General features: G+C 42.1%; 1 long non-coding RNA gene across 1 annotated transcript in view; it reads right to left on the bottom strand.

Annotated features, from left to right (window-relative positions):
* LOC113956168 overlaps window positions 1–11260 on the bottom strand; it is a 72727-nt gene extending 61467 nt beyond the window's left edge. The window contains exon 1 of the long non-coding RNA XR_003530768.1: window positions 11128–11260. This is a non-coding gene — a long non-coding RNA (uncharacterized LOC113956168). The remainder of the gene's footprint in view (window positions 1–11127) is intronic.
* Between the last annotated feature and the right edge of the window lie 6132 nt (window positions 11261–17392).

The raw sequence follows: 17392 nt of genomic DNA, 5'->3' as shown, positions 1-17392 counted from the left end.
CCAGGAGGTACTTGCTCAAAGCACATGCCAAACTGGAAGCAGACAAATTCCATCCAGGACTTGTCCAGAGCAACCAAGGATTCGAAAAAAGGTGTCTGGTCAGGAGGTGGATCATGGCATCCTACTCAGAACTCTCTCACACAACCAATATTCTCTTTTTCTGATGCAATGACAAAACAGGATGTTCTATCCTGTCTCTGAATTATTGCCACAAAACTGCATAATGGCATAGAAAGAGCAATACCAAGATATGAGCAGGTATTAGGTACATTTAGGTACATTCTAGATCACTGAAAGAATAAAGGATCACGGCAAACAAACACAGAAAGCTATTGTATGGTGAGATTATGAAAAGCAAGACCAGTAGATAAGAATGGCTTAGGAAGCAGAGAAACTGGAAGAGAAGAAAAGGTTATACAAGCAATAACAAATGTGTTTTGGTTTTATTTAAAATAATAGAAAGCAGAGAGATCTAGGACTTGTTAAAGTTTAAATGCAATGACTGAAACTGATTTTACAAACCCATGTAAGTTACACCAGGGTACATGAGGTCAGAATTGGACCCAAAGAACCCAATCTCTCACCAGATCAACAAGTTAGCAGGTGGTCAAGACAGTCCAGCTGGGGAATGGGCTCAAATTTTCAGTGAGCTAATACACACTAATCTTTCACTTCTGCAGACCTGGATTCAAAACCTCAGATCATGAACTAAAATTAGTCTGCTGGTTTCATTCTAGTCCCCACTTATGTGCAGCACAAAACCACCATAAAAAGTGTCATGACTGGCAATCTCTGAGACAGGCCCAGCTCGGGGATAGCAGGAAATGCTGTAAGTTAGGACCGAAGCACATGGGCACAGCTGTGTTTGGAATTTTATACTCTCTGCCCACACTAGGCTTGCCAAAGCCAAATTTTTTTCTCCTTAATTTCTGCAAGTGCCACATTCACTCTGAAAAAATAAAAAGGGAGAAAGGAAAGAAAAAAAATACAGAATGAATCATTGCAGTCACTGATTCACACTGTACATCTGTGGTAAAGGCAGTGATGTTGCATGGGATATAAATTTGCACGGAGTTTGTTTACAATAACTAGTTGTGGGTTTGGTTATTTGATTGTTTTGTTTGGTTTGGCTTTTTTTCCTTTTAACACAGTACATAGCTTCTTTTTGTCCCATAGTAACGGTCACGCTGCTAAACTGGGTCTTTAACTTTTGATCTGGACTAAGTCAAAACACTGTAAAATCTGAAGATTCTCCCCCTCAAGTGACTGTCCCATCTTAGCTGACTAATGACCCAATCTGGAAACATGCTTCAGTTTGTTAACATAAAATGTTCATAGTTACCCATGACAGTTCACTGTACAAACTCCAGCCACATCAAACAAAGCTAATGAGCCACATGTCAATAAGGAAAAACCACATCCAGCTCCCAAGTCCAATATAACACCTTGTATTCACACAGGCTCCCACATTCAAGAGTTAGAATGTAAAGGAAGGGCTCCTGAACTGTGGCCTATCCTTTAAAACCTTTTACTACTGAGGCAGGATTTTTTGCAAGTAAAGTTTCTCCCATGAATCATGACACTTCCAACCCAAACAGGGAGCGAAAAAGCAGCTCTGCAGTAACATCTGAGGCTCATACACACACAGAGCAGCTCTGGGCAGCTCTGGTATCTTTAAGAGGACAATAAGGCAACACGTAAGACTGACTTAAAAGGAAATAAGAAAGAATTGAGTGATACAGGAGCGTGATGGATTGTTCTGTTTGACAATTCTGAGCCATAAACCACATGACTACATCACATCACAGCATTCATGAGATGAGCAGACTGGAGTTACCCAAAGCAGGTCCACCGCTTCTGCCAGCAAAATAGCAAACCCCAGATAACAGCAGCAGTTGCTGTTAATCCCAGGAAACACTTTTTCCCTTTTTGCCAAAGCAGCCCTTCTCCCCAAGAGCAATTCTCGCTCCGAGGCCAAGGTGGTGCTCAAATATAGTAAGTAGGAACCACCTTTCTAAGAAGTTACCTGCTCCCATTCTACCCCTTCCCACACATTCCAGAGGGGGAAGAACCACAACCATTTCCTCCATAGAGGAGGACTGTGATTTTCATACAAAGGAGCTCATGCAGCTACTGACATGAAAATGAGCACAGTCAAAACTAGCAGATTAAAAATTCCATGTTCCACGAATTCACCAGCTCACCTATAGAGCACATTTTCTAAGAAAGGCCCATGTTCCTCACCCAGACTGTACTTTGAGAATAGCTTCTCTTTAGGAAGGTTTTTGTTAACTTATAGATGAATATGACAACCTATCCAACTGTGGTTTGAGCCCTCACTCACATTTTTTTGGTCCTTACATCACTAGATTTTACTTCAGTTTCAAAGATCCCAGAAAAAGGTGTTCAAATGAACGCACCAATAAGAAATCTGGAATTTCTCTTCCATTAGTTTATTAATACACTGACTAGCCCTGACTAATGGCGTGGACTTCACTGGTTGTTGTTACGTGTTGTAGGCTCAATGCCTCTAGAAAGTCCCTCCTGAGGGAGAGGAAAGCCTAAGGTGGATGCCCAGGGCTGCAGAGCAGGAAGAGACAAGTTCTATTTCTGTAGCTACAAAACCCAAGGAGTAAGTAACAAATACAACTGAAACCAGCCACGGAATTGAGATGTTTATACTGTGCATTTGCAACATGCTCCCTCTGTTCTCGTTACTCACAGAAAATCTGGAAATCAAAGGATGCTCTCTGTGAACAGGTCGGGTGGGGGAACGTGATCTTCTGTGGCCCTATTGTTCTCAGAAATGCTTCCAAGTGAAAAGTCAAGAGATTTTTTGATTCATCTGAAAATAAAACTTGGGATGACAAAAATGGACAAGCCCCTGCCAGACGGTTCCAGTTTTATTTCAGGTTCCCAGTTGTTAATGATGTTGTATTGATGTAATACATGAAGATGTAAAAGCAACAAAGCCTCCAAGAACAGAGGCCAAGAAGTCCAGCTGATATCCTAATTAGACAATACAACAAAAATCCCACAGAGCTCTTTAGAAAAAGGCCTGAACACAGAACACAGCGAAAGTGGAAAACCAGAGATCTATATTTTTAAAAATATTTTTAGTTTATAAGGCAGGAAACCCCTCCTGGTAGCAGCTCCCTCCTGAGCCACCTCAGGGCACAGCAGCTTCAGCTGAGCAGCCTTTGGCTGATTCCCACCACTCCACCTCAAGTGCTTACACAGGTGGGAGCTGCCAAACCCGGGCTTTGCCGGCACCTGCGGCAGGAAAAAAAAAATATCCTCAGACTACAGAGCAAAAGCAAAGTAAGGAAGAAAGGAAAAAATCAATTGACTTCTGCTACCAAGTAAAAACTTTACAGCTGTTTTAAAAAGGTACTGAGCTACAGATTTGCTTTTCTATCACACCAGTTATTAGGCACTGCTGGCTTTCCTAACCATTTTCTGCTCCAACCATTTGGGTAATACAAAAGGAACACAGAGCAAGCACAATATGTTTAATTAGAAATGGTGTTTGCTAAGCATTCAGAGAAAGTTACAGAATTGTGTGTTTCACCATAATGATATTTAATCTAATGAAATTTTTCTTAAAATAGGATTTGTTTCCCTTACATGACATAAACTTGTTGTTCATGCTAATTACAGCTGATTCACATCATAGCACAGCTCCCATAAAATTAAGGCACAGATACATGAACAGGTTAGCACAGGGTTATGAACCTTTAGGGTACATCACCTGTGCTGTGGTGACGCCATGTAAATGTTTTCATCCCATGGTAAATTAAAAGTAGCTGATCCTTGCTCAAAGACCTGTTGAAAGAATCCCTGCTCCTGTGCCAGACAGTCCTCTGGCTTTGAACAGATGTGGGCAGAGGCTACATGAGATCAAGTCCTGGAAGGAACTACAAATCAAGATACTGCCATTAAGCAAGAAGCAAACACCAACCCTGCTAAAAACACAATTTTGCCTCCTCTTTCTGGGTTCTTTCTTAGAAACCACCTACTCAAAATGCTTAGCAAAGCAACCTGGCGTTAATCCAACATTGGAGTGGTTAAAAGACATTTCAGAAAACTCTGGTCTGACAGCACTTTAACTCACATTGTTCCTTCACAAACCTCTTTACACGTGGAGAACATGACCCTGGCAGCTCATGGTGACCTTTGGTCCGCAGGACTTGCTCTTCTAACAGTAAGAAACACGGACAGAGTTATAAAGGAAAAATGAACAGCAGGTTGAATGTGTACACAGAGGCAGGGATGGAGTTTCCAGTAGTCTCTAGGGAATTTTGACATATCATATAAAGAACTATAATGAGCAAGAGAATTATCTGAATCTTCCTAGATTACCCAATAAAATGTTTTCCCTCATGTGTGTAACAGTTTGGATGATAGCAGGAGCATTTACAGGAATGAAGAATTCCTCTGTGAGCTTGGGATTGTGTCTAATATAACTAAATACAAAGGCTCTGGAACAAGCTATCTGATAACTCACCCAGAATGCCATTACCTACTATTGATCCAAGAACTGAGTTGAAAATAGGAAGTTTGAGTTATTGCAGAATTTGAGTATTAAGAATTGAGGAATGGAAACTATTTGAACTTCCACAGTTACGATTCCAGATTTCAAAGTAAGTGTCAGATATTCCCTTTATCTTTTCTCAGAAGTGACAGTTACAGTGACATTATGCCTTGTGTCCTTCAAAACACAGCAATTTATCAATGAAAAATACAAACCAAAACCCCAAATCATCTACAAGTCACCTCCTTGATCTGAGCCACACTATTAAAGTCTTTAGTGCCTGAAGCTGCCTGGTTTAGTCATAATAAAATACTAGTTCATTCATTCATTTCATAGCTACACAGATCTCTTTTTGAATTCCAGAAATCCATTTTTGAAAAACAGTTCAAGCTTAGGATGAGCATGAGTGTCCAGACAGTGCCTTTATCCAATGCCAATTAGACAACTCAGATCTGGAATTTATCTTCTCATGCGTCCTGGGGTGGGTTAGGATCAGGTATTAAAGGATAAAGTCACACAAAAATAGTTTCCAGCTTCCATTCTCCTCATTAATGACAATTTCTTTTAACTTCTCCAAGGAATGATTATCATTCAGTAGCAAATTCTATAATTTTTGGGGGGTACCTTTGGTCTCCCTTTCCTGATCTTGCACTGGAAGTCAAAATACAACCAAGCAACAGCACCCAGACATCTGTTCCTTGGACAGGAGGGTGACAAGATGGGAAGTTCCAGGCTGCAAGGTGCTGAATGTACCAGGAGCTCTGGGATGGCCCTGCCTGAGCAGGGAGGTTGGACCAGGGGACTCACTGTGGTCCCTTCCAACCTCAGCCATCCTGCAGTTCTGAATTAGACCTGACCAAAGCCTCCCACTCCTCTTGCTGGTACTGAGGTATGTTGGCACTGATGACTTCACCAAATTCCACACCCAGTACCTGCAGCAACTGGCACAAGCCTTTTCAGAGTAAATTCTGCAGCATTCCTGGACTTGTGTGACTCTGTCCAGCCATTCCACTGAGACATGTTATAAATTTGAATCAAATACAGTAAGTCAGTTTTGTATTTGGACTTGACAAATTCGACCTCTCCCCTTTGGAAATCCTTTCCTTACCAAGAAAGCTCAGTTGATGTTCCCTCACATTCAAGTCCTCTTTCTTAACCCTTTGACACAGCTCATCTCCCTGAGAAATCTCAGAGCTCTCCTGTCTCCTGTGTTCCACTGAATTCTTTTCCTGACACAGCTCTGTCCCCAGCTGCACTAACAGAGTTTTACCATCCATCCAGACACTACAACATGCACTCTTTGGTCCTTTCTGGGAAAACTTCACCCATTCTACTTCTTTGAATGAAACCTCCAAGCTTAATAATCATACTTTTTAGGAATTTTTGAGCTCCTCAAGCATGTCCTGATTATCATCTCTTCTTTGAAACCTAAATAAGTTGGCAGACTTTGGGATCTTAAACATTTAAATGAATCAAGACAGAAAATGGTGGGTAGAGCTGAGCACCCTTAATGCACATCCTCCCCATTAGCAAAGATCCTAGAGCTGTCTATTCCTAAACACAGCAGGAATCAAGAGAGCAGCAGCCTGTTCACCAGCTCTAGCCTCTTTCTAGTAGCCTTCGTTCCCAAGCATTCCTTCCTTCTCAGCATTCCCTTTCCATCTATCAGTACACCTGTGCTCTCCCTTCTGCCACTACTCTCATCCTCTTTTTCCTCCCTTTTACCTTTGGACAGTGACCTTCTCTTGCCCATGTTTGCATTCCACACACATTTGCTTTGCCAGCCTGTGTTTGAAGTTAGGCTTCTAACGCTCTGATTCTCCCATTTGAATTCCTAAGGGAGATCTGCTGGAAGCCATCCCCTTGCACTTCCCTGTGCCCCTCTGCCAGCCTTTGGGTGTGCATGTGTTCACTGGCTATGGCTCAGCCAGCTGACATTAGGCTTGTAAGCTATAGGAAATCAATTATATCCCTGATCTATGAGAACAAATCTCCATCCCTGAGCCCTCTTCTCTCCTGGAAGCAAGAGAAAGGCTGGTCAGCACCAACTTGAACACTGGCTTTTGGCCCTTCAGCATCAGCCCCCAGGAGCCAAGTCAGGCAGAGGGACTGTCTCGTGTGTTTGACACTAATGATTGGAGATCCCCATCCCCAAGCACCCAGTCAAACTGAAGGAGCTGTGGCAGGCCCATTGCAGCAGAAAGACCAGCTTGATGTGTCTGACACAGGGGTTTAACCAAAGGCCTTGCACACCTTGGCTTTCTGACCCTCTGCACCCACGGGCATCTCCCGTTCCCGGCTCGTACCGCGGGCGACAGCTCGGGCAGAGTCACTTGACTGAACACTCACCCCAGGGCTGGGGCTGTCCTGAGCTGCACTGCCACGGCCCTCAGCAGCAAAAAGAACATGGCACTCCTCCCTCAGCTGCTTCAGCTCAACATCATGTCCCCAGACCCGGCCAACAGCATCCCAGCAGTGCATAACTCCCTGAACTGGACTCAGCTTCATTCAGTGGAAAAGTTAATAACAGAGAACAAAATTCTAACAAAATTAGTATTTTTTATGTGCTTGAGAAAGTGAGCATCTCTTTAGCTGTCAGCTCAATTATTCTGTTAGGAATTAATTTGTTGATGTTTCCACAACTACAGCTTTCCAAAGCCCACACAAGAACAAATTACATGGGGTGGGAGAAAAAGGGGAAAAAGGTTTTGTTTTATTGAGATTAATTATAGTAGGGCTCAACAATTGGGAAACATGGAGTGTACAAAGACTGCTGCAAAGTGATAACCATTAACATGTTATTCTATAGAACTCCTAGATACTGTGAATATTTTCCAGCTGAAATCCATCCAAGTTTTCTTCTATCCATGGTTAGTCCAGGAACATTAATGATGAAAATCTAGACAGCATTACAGTGTGAACTATTAGATGTACACTGATGATACTTGATTTTATATTGCCTTTGGCTGAGTCAGGTCATAGAATTTCAATGATCTGAATTCTGGCCTGCATCTGCTGTTGAATGAATAAACAGTAAATCAAACTTAAGACTTTGTTACGGAGTTGAAAGTCTGTTTTGCTCCAGACCTGGTATATACCACAAGATGCAATCAAATACATTATTATCTGTCAAGCATCCAAAAATGAACTAAATGACTCATAAAAGCAATAAATAAGACATGGTCCCTGCCCCTGAAATACCTTACAGTGTAAAATTAAAACAAGCCTCCCAGAAAGTTTGAATGCTGGGGATCTAAATTAGTCCTCCAATGGAAAGGGAGGACACAGGTTACACAATATGACAAAATAGTTTTTCCTTAGTTGAAGGTGTGACTCCTTCCCCACTTCCAGTGTAAGTGTCAGATCCAGGAGGTTGCTGCAGGACACCCCCGAGTCTGGATCTGTTCCATTTGCCAGCCTGCAATACCTGGGTATCTCTGGCAAATCAGTGCTAATCTCTCCTCTAACTACAGCTCCCACACAAATAACTCAATACAATTTCAAAAGCTCTACCTTTAAAGCAAAAAAAATCCTAGTTCTGTGCAGCAATAACCAAAAATCACCATTTCAGAGCTGGCATCCTTCTGATTTGCAATACAGCCTAATAAAATCCTGGCTCAGGGAGAAGGGAAGGATCCTCCTACATCCCAGCAAGCCCAGCCTGACTGACAGCAGCTGCTCCTGAGATCTTTTGCAGAAGGCAGAATGTATTTCAAGAACACATCTAAACATCCAAACACAGCTGCACATATACAGCACCATACACACATGAAAAGAAAAATATTAAATAATTACAGAAATCTCCATTATACTTACTGCCTATGTTTTGCTGTTAAGTACTAAAACTATTATATTTCAAATATACACGGATTTAGTTTTCATTAGAAAGCTCTAGTAGGCATAACATAAAAACACTTTCACAATTTGTTAATGAAGACCTGCTGAAATTAATGACATTGAAAACTGTAGGTGTTTGGACAATACCAGCCACGAAGCTTCAAACTTCTGGTGGATTATAATAACCAAGGAGTCCTACAGTGACAGTGCAAACTGACCCTGCTGGTGGTGACTTTTCTCTTATAAAATTAGACCTTCAGCACATGACAAGTAAATTGAATATTAAATGGCTCACGGTACCAATGAAGAGTATCAATAACTACTCTGAAACAGAATCAAATAAAATTGTGCACTGCATTTTATGAAGTCTGAAACTCTCTCTACTGCCAAACCATTTTTACATGTATAGATATTTTTAAACATGGTTTAAAGTTTTCTGAGAACTGTTCTTTATCCAGGACTCGTATGGGAAAATGTGCAGAATAACTGTTCACGTTGTTGTCTTACCCCCATTGTTCAAACCCTGCCATAGACCTCCTCTGCTATGACCTGCCTGCAGTCTTTCCTCGTGGCAAAATCTGATGTCCCCACACACCTCTCCCTGTTATTCAGGTGTGCCTACAATGCAGTTGCTATTTTTTGTGATTCCAGAGCTGAAGAGTCAGTATAATCTGCCTACAGATACAAACCTTCCACAATATTGTTTTTGGTATTAGGACCAACTTTTCTTGGGAACACACTTTTTAAAGTGAGAAGTGTCCACTGAGATTAGATCCAATATATTCATTTTGTTAACAGCAATAAGACCTCATAAAACTTCGGAAGCTTTATTGGATTTCCTTTCCAGACATTAATCAAACAGATTTCTCTTAGTGAATGCAGAAATCCCTGAATCATTAAGTACCAAATCAATACTTTCGTGCTACAGACGAGAGTAAGAAATGAACCTGATTAGAAGACGCTGAAATCTTGATTAACATTGTTTTAATATATACCCGGAAACAAAAATTTTACACAGGCTATTGCCATGGTATTTGTCACTAAAAGTAAAACTCAGAAGAAAAGTATATATGCAGCAGTTTTCCTTTCAGATGCAATAATCATAAGGCCAGTCTAACCCCAAATGACAGGTTATTCCACGAGCAGTCCACAAAATGTCTCCAGAATCAGGCCCCAAGTGTCCTCTGTTACCAGCTGTATTCTCTATACTTTTAAGTGCCTATTTTACATGACTGGGCTCAGAGGTCCAAATTAACGGGATGAAGAAGATGGCATCATAAAAGCAGTCACAAAATGGAACAAATATAAATATTCCCTATGTTAGCACAAGTGACCTGCATTTATTAGTCCTTTAACAGGACAATCCTTAAACCCCCAAAGACAAGTCAATTAACACTCCCTCTTGGATAACTTGCACAGAACCCAACCACTTTACTACTTAATGTTCTAAATACAGTAAAGCTCGTTGCAGTTCACCAAGAGGTTGCATCTGAGTCAATGTGGAGAGCTGAGACCTGCTTTCACTCAGGAAAAAGCAAATGCACACTGAACTTCAATACTCTGATGTCCTCCAGGCTGAGCAGCAGCAGCACGTGGGGAGGAACAGCAAGGAACTGACACCTCACAAGGGACTGTCACCCCACAAGGAACTGTCACCCCACAAGGGACTGCCACCTCCCAAGGGACTGTCACCTCACAAAGGACTGTCACCTCCCAAGGGACTGTCACCCCACAAGGGACTGTCAACTTCCAAGGGACTGTCACCTCCCAAGGGACTGTCAACTTCCAAGGAACTGTCCCCTCACAAGGAACTGTCCCCACGGCGGGGGGTGGGGAGGCCCTCCCTACCTTCCCAAAGCTCTGCTTCCCGTGGGCTCATCCCCCAGAAGCCAGGACAGAAGAACACTGGGCATGGGCACCGAGCAGACCCTCAGCCCAGGGACAGCCCCCGCGGGGAGCAGCGTGCAGGAGGTGTCAGACCTGCACGGGGTGTCTGTCCAGGACAGCAAACTTCTGGGTGCCACGGGGAGGAGTGGGCACAGTTTATTACCAGCTAACGAGGTGTAAGAAGCTCAGATCTCGGCTGGCTGGAGTTGAGAGCAACACTAAGTGCCCATCGACTCTGGCTGCCTTGAGGAATCCGTTCCTGCTGTAAAATAACAGCCTTTAGCACATTCTGTAGAATGACATCACCCAAAGTGGGCTGCCAAAAATGTTACTTTCACATTTCTTCAACAAGATTTCCTTTCACCACTCTAAGTTCTAAGTATTTCCAGGCCTATAGATGAGATTTTAACACAAAAAAGTGACTATGCCTTTTAAAAATGTTGTGTTTAAATGTATCTTTTTTCCTGATTCTTTCTAGTAGATTTATATTTACAACCATGCTGAGCTACAATAATACAAGTCACTGCAATTACCATCCTGAACTGACTTCTTTCCCTTTTGATTTATCCCTATTCCACTGAAGAATACAACGTTTTATGACAGTATGTGTGTTTGTTTAGTGAGCTGTAGGCAACCCACTGGAAATACTGAACATGAACAGTGAGATGTCAGTCAAATAAGAACATTTTTGCATTTTCAAGGAAGCTGCTTAAAGCTCACCGGGTGACAAGCCCAGCAATGCATTCCACTCCCCCGGATAGCGCAAACAAGCAACAAGAAGCCACTTAGTTGCAGAAATCATGGTTCTTTCACTGAAATATTTAAGGTAAGCTCTTCCGTTTTTCGGTTCTGATGGTTTTGCATTTTACCTTGGCAGAACCCACAGCTGGAGGACACAGGAGTTTTCGTTCAGGGCTCATTGGTCTCAGGTGTTTTCCATCATTAAGTTTGATCAAGTCAACATCCAGATTCTCAGGGCAGAAATTGTCTTCATTACTAAGTTTGAACATAAATAAGATAATTCAGTGTTACCTAATGATGTAAAGCCTGGGATCATTTCCCTTCAGGGGAAAAAAAAAAGGATAATTTTCAGGGTGTTCAAACTTGGAGTATAAGTTAAGAGCTATAGATGCAACTCAATGCTATTTCTGTGACTTACAAGAATACTTTACATTAATCTTTTGTAGCTCCTGTTACTAAGCAAATGAATAGAAATACTACTGCAATTCAGATACTTTTTTTTTTACAGGATCTGAACTAGTCTTAGTCCTAAATTTGAAGCCCTTTGTACGGTACAAAAAATAAAGCATCTTTCAGAGAACAATGCAATGTTATCAAGGGAGAGACAAGATAGCTGAATGCAATTTTCTAACATTTTAATCCAATGTTACAATGTCTTAAACATCAGCAAAACTGTCATAATTCTAATAAATATTTACATAGTGTACATGTGGGTAATATGTTTTAATGACAGACCTTTGAAGAAAAAAATATTCTTTAGTTATTTTTCTCAGTGCTTCCACAATGACTTTTTTAATATAGATTGATAACATTATGAAAAAGTGGAGCAGATCACAATTGCTGGTGTTTTGATTTGCTTCTAAAGTAATATCTAATATTGTCCAGGAACATGTTGCAGTGCTCATGTGAGAAACATTAAAAGTTCCTTTTTTACTTGTTTATTGTTAAAGAGCCCATGCAACAGTAAATTTAGAACCCCGGATTTGCACCAAATTGTCATCTATGACCCCATTTTAATGTAAACCTTGAGAAATTTCCACAGTTACTTTGGGTTATGAATAAATGAAGGAGAACAAGATTTTAAGGGTCTAATTTCATGAGTTGCAGCTCTTCCTTCTGCATGTCATCCAGTTACAAATACTTTGGGGCTGCTTTCTATTGCCTGTCCTCAGATGACTGATAAAAGGCTGATACCGTCAAAGTCATTCTCTTTTCTTGGGACAAGGAAACAAGAAAAGAAGCACAAATTCACATGGTAGTCAAATCCAGTGATCCCAGGGTGGCTCAGTGAAGTGAATGGAGTCTCACACAGGCATAAAATGAACTGTTACTCGTTACTCCAGGCATCAGAGCATCCATCGAGATTAAGTGTGTTTATACAATGAAAGGCATTTTTAAAACACAGAGGAGAAAAAACCAAACCAACACATGGACAGAGCAAGGGAGATTTTATTCGGTTCTGTGTATGATATAATATTTAGTAGAATCACAATTACTTTTGAAGTTCAAACAACATCCTTGCACTTCCAGTGGTACTTGCAGATTGAAATCCCCTTTTTTAAAAGCGCATCAGGGCAAGGTGAGCTGAGAGACAAACTGCACAAACCCCATTTGGTGGCATTAACTGCAGAAAACAGGAACTTTTTCCCCCCAGTGCTTGTGGGGCTGCCATAAGAGCCGCAGTGCTCGGGTTACACATAATCCCCCAGCTGCGAGGAGACAATTAGCACCACAATCCCCAGCAAAGCTTTCAGCTCTCAACAGGTGCCTCACCATTGTGCTCAGGTTTAAATCAAAATCTGGCAGAGGGAATGTCCCACCTCCTGTCACCCCTCCCCTTTGAAACCACTCTCATTACAGCCCCGGTCAGAGCGGCTCCACTCTCCTTTTCTCCAAAAAGACCAAACATGACTTTCACCCCTTTGTTCGAGTGCTTTTTCCCCCCTTTATCTGCCTTCATCAGTCTGACTGAGAGATCTGAAGGCAGGAAGTGCAATTTATTTGTTGCGTATTATGAGTCTACTACTTTTCTCCTGACGGGTGAAAACAGGAGCAAATCCTTTGAGAGTCATATAATTATATTGACAAAAACGAGAGTCTTTCCCTTTTTCTGGGCAGTTTCAGAAGTGATAGTCCAGAAAAAAAAAATGCACAAATACATCAGTCCAACATTAATATTGTATCTGCATTAAGGTGTGAATTATAATCTGAATTTTTGTGTCATGCATTATAAAGTTTCCTTTCCAATAGAAAATCATATTCTTTAGATTAAAATTTGTTTCTGTCCTTCAGAATATGTTCACAAGGCAGAAACGGCAAAGTGTCTCTTACAATTCCAACTTCTACAGTAAGTATAAACACTGTTTGAATACTCCTCAAAATTTTTCTTTTCTTCAAGTGTAGAGTCATGCTCTACCCAAAAGAAATATTTATTGTGAAGAGTTCCCCCCTTGATAGTCAGTCAAGATTTTCTAATCCAGTAAAAAATACTTTTTTGGCCAAATAAGCAATTTAGAACCCCACAATACTCAGGGGAGGCTGACTGCCTAGTGAATTAATCATTTATAATGAATAAAAAGAAAATGGTTGAGAGATACCAAAAGATGCAGTAAAACACGATGACACTTAAAAGAATAAAAAAACTTGATGTTGAACTGACTTATTTCCATATGGAGACAGGACTGATAATAAAAACCAGATATTTCTTTGGTGCAATTCATTTTATAAACTCAAGTTTCCAGAACACAATGAGAAAACAGCAAGTAGATTAATCCTGCACAACGTCCAGTTTGTTTTCTTCTCTGCATCTCGTGGAGTCCTTTTGCCATTACCTTTCTGGGCCGTGCTCATGGCTGCTTCTCCCAGTTCTGTGCTGCCTCCTGGTTTCCCTCCAGCTCATGTGGGCAGGTCCCAGTGGCTCACACCCTGCCCTAGCAATCAGTTCCCAGGGAACTCAGCCAGCATCCTAAAAAAATGTGCTAGTGCTTGCTAAGTCTTTCCTACCAATTTTTACTAGTATTTTTTCCCCATCAATCTAAATTTAGTAACAATTAATTCTTAATTATGCATCTCTTTCCCCCTTGGATCTGCAGCCTCCCCTGGATGAGAAGTGTTGAATGCCATAGGAGGGAGGGCCACAAAAATACCATAATTTAACCTACAACTGAAGCCATGCACTCCCTGTCCCAGCAGCCATCATCTCATGGTCAGAACATGGAAACAGCTCCCAGTTGTGTTGCAATTTCCTGCCATTCCTTTGGGATGGTGATAGGAAATAATTCTCCTCCTGCACTGAAGCTGGCAGCCAAAGAATGGCACCCTCCAAGTCAGCACCCTGGGAGCACAGCCTTACCCAAAGCCTAAAGGATAAAGACTGTTTGGGACAGTGGATTTAGAAAAGAGGTGCAGATGAGACAAATTGGTCTGAGAATATTAAAACAAGGTAAGAACAGAGAAGAAAAACCAATGTCCCTGGCAGTTTGCCAGCGGTAGGAAAAAGCTCTGTATTGAAATAAGTATATTCCTGTAACTGTGGCAGATCTAGTTTTCACAGCTCTGTCTGGTAGAATTCAATATCTACCGCTCTGCTAAGTAGCAGAATTATACCTTTTCTTATCAAAACTCAAAACAAAAATTCAAAGTCTCAAATTTTCATAGATCAAAATTGACTCCAACAGAAATGGCAAAACCACTGCAACCTAAAGAGTATATTCTCTAATTGCCTTCATGCAACTACCATCACTTGCAGGAGCAAAGCCTGGAAACAACAGGAACGATCCTGGACTTTTCGTATCTTTTTTAAAGCTTGTGAATTCATTGAAACCTGTCTCCTCCCACAACATCCTTATGTTTCCACAAAACAGCAAATCCATACTGAAACAAAAATCTTCACCTAAATGTTTCCAACCCACTTTCCCAGAGAGGTTTCATGGATGACAGAGACTGCCCTGCCTACTTACTTCATTAGGCAGGTGACCAGCAGAACACACAAAGCCAGAAAGGACAGGATTTTGACTCCCAGCCACCCTGGATTTCAGGCCAGTTACAAAGATAAGTGGACAACTTGAAGTCATCATTATGTTATATGTTTCACTGGAAAATATTTGTCTTTTTTAGGGATTCACACTGACTGTAGAAAACACCCTAAGCAGGAGATGAATTTCACTCTGTTGAATTATTTTGTTAAAAGGAGCTTAGCATTCACTGAAAGCCAAGATTTAATTGTCATAGCTTTTCAATAATTGTAATAAAGAGACAAGACCCTTATCCAAATTATTTACAATCTAAACAAGACTGAAGTAGCAAGGAAACACCAGACAATACTGATGACTATAAACATAAGTAATCTCAGGAAATCAAAAGCCTGTTGCAGATAGGCAATCTATATTGTAGATTTTTGTGCATGTGAAAACAAAGTCCAGTTTATTTCGGGGTGCTTCTAAGGAGCTTCTCCAAAATATGAAGGACATGAAAGTGAGAACATACAGGGACTTTATCTGGCAGTTCACTGAACACATGACAGAGCCACGTCTTGGCTCTAAAAGAGGGGCACAAAATTAAGGAAAAGACATTAGAAATAAAGACACCAGAAGGCAAAAGAAATCAGGAAGCACCTATACAGAGAAAGAGGTGGACAAAGGAGAAAAAAAGTTTAATGAGTGAACTGGAAGTGGTGCAAGGATTGCTGGACTTGAGATGTCCAACATTTACAGAGCTTCAGCTTTTTTGCTGAGGGGAGAACAGAGATGATGGGTACAGCCCAGTGTGGGATAGTTCTGAAGTCAGAGAACATATGCTTTGAGTTTAATCCAACTGCAGAGTTCTGGCAAACAGGCTGCATTTATAGTGGCAAATACATCAACTTCAATTTTTTAGCAGCTGTGCTGCCCTTTAATTTCTCATACCCTGAAGTGCTGTACACTTGTACCCCTCTCCCTCACCTCCAGAAAGCACATCCCTTAGAACAGCCCAGCCTTTCTATCTGAAGCCAACTAACAGCTCCTGCCCACTGGAATTTTCTTTGAGATATACTGTTATTTTCCACTTGTTCTGCCCATTTTCTTCTTAATCAAACACACATTGAAGTGTCTTCCTAGGAAGGCTGAGCCATACCAGCAGGAACTACGACTCTCTGGCAAGCTTCTCCCTAGGAATTCCAAGCTATCCCAGATCTAGAGAGCCTCCTTTCACAATTCAAGCTGCTTCTCCCAGACCCACCAGCTCGCCTAGCTCTGCTCCAATATCTCCAAGCACTTCTGCATTAACTCTGCCCAGTGCATGAGAGCTGACTGAAAACAGAAACAGCACAAGCCCATCACTAACTGCGCTTTTCTCCCAGCCTCAGGTGAGGGTTTTACTCACGCACCTCAGGTCATGCTCAGCTCTCTCAGCCAAGCCAAGCTGCCAGACCTCCTCCCAAAGAGCAGCAGGAGGCAACAGCTACACCTCTCCCCACAAACCTAATCAGGCTCCTGCCCCAGTCAGGCTCACTGGCACCAGGGGTTGTACATTCCCTCCCAATGATGGCACACACTTTCTTAGAGCAACAAACCTTTTAATGTGGGAGCACAGGACCAGGGCCCAGAAGGTAAAGGGATGATGGCAGTCAGTGCTGGCACAGTCCCTTTGAAGCCAAAGGGAAGAATAGGATGGTGCAACAGTGCTGTAAAAAAGGAGAAAGCATTAATTTTGCACTTGGGTGTTTTTCTCTCCCCCTGGCAGCTGATAGACAGGAGGAGGTGTATGGAGGGCAAGGGTGCACGAGGAGAGAGACCCTTCATTTTAAGGCCACTGGAGGAACGAGAGGGATATTTGCCTGAGGCAGTAAATACAGAGGAGGGTAAACACTGTTCCCCTAATGCCCCTTGCTCTAAGGCCTCTCTGTCTGCTCACTCTCTGCACTGCTTGTGCTGCAGCGGCTTGGGAGGAACATCCCACAGGCAATGGGAAGGGAAAACAATCCAGAACCTGGGCTTACCACCATTCCCTCAAATGAGATGAGAGGCAACACTGCCTGCTTCCTGCTCCTCAGGTTCCATTTTACAGATGCCACCAGCTAACACCTTGCTGTGGCAAAGCTCTTCTGTGAGCACGAACTGGCTGTTGCTGCTGGAGGCGTTTCCCGGGGCTGGGCTCTCTCTCTCATACAGGGTGCACACACTGCAGACAGCTGGACATCACACCTGCCCCAAAGCTGTCACCTGCAGACCTGGTTATTTGCTGGTCTGTTTGTTTTTGCACCTGCTACAGGTGTTTCTGAGCCTACAGAAACCCCACAGACATGACTGGGTTCAGGAGCTCAGCACCCCTGAATCCAGAGCACACGTGAAACTCAGCAGCTCCTCATTAGTTAAAAGCAGATGTCCCCAGCAGTGTCCCCATCACTACCAGGGA

This window comes from Corapipo altera, unplaced genomic scaffold (genome assembly GCF_003945725.1).
Source record: "Corapipo altera isolate COAL_440 unplaced genomic scaffold, ASM394572v1 326, whole genome shotgun sequence".
Lineage (NCBI taxonomy): Eukaryota > Metazoa > Chordata > Aves > Passeriformes > Pipridae > Corapipo > Corapipo altera.
The sequence above is the reverse complement of the archived record's forward strand: the minus strand, read 5'-3'. Positions and strand labels throughout refer to the sequence as shown.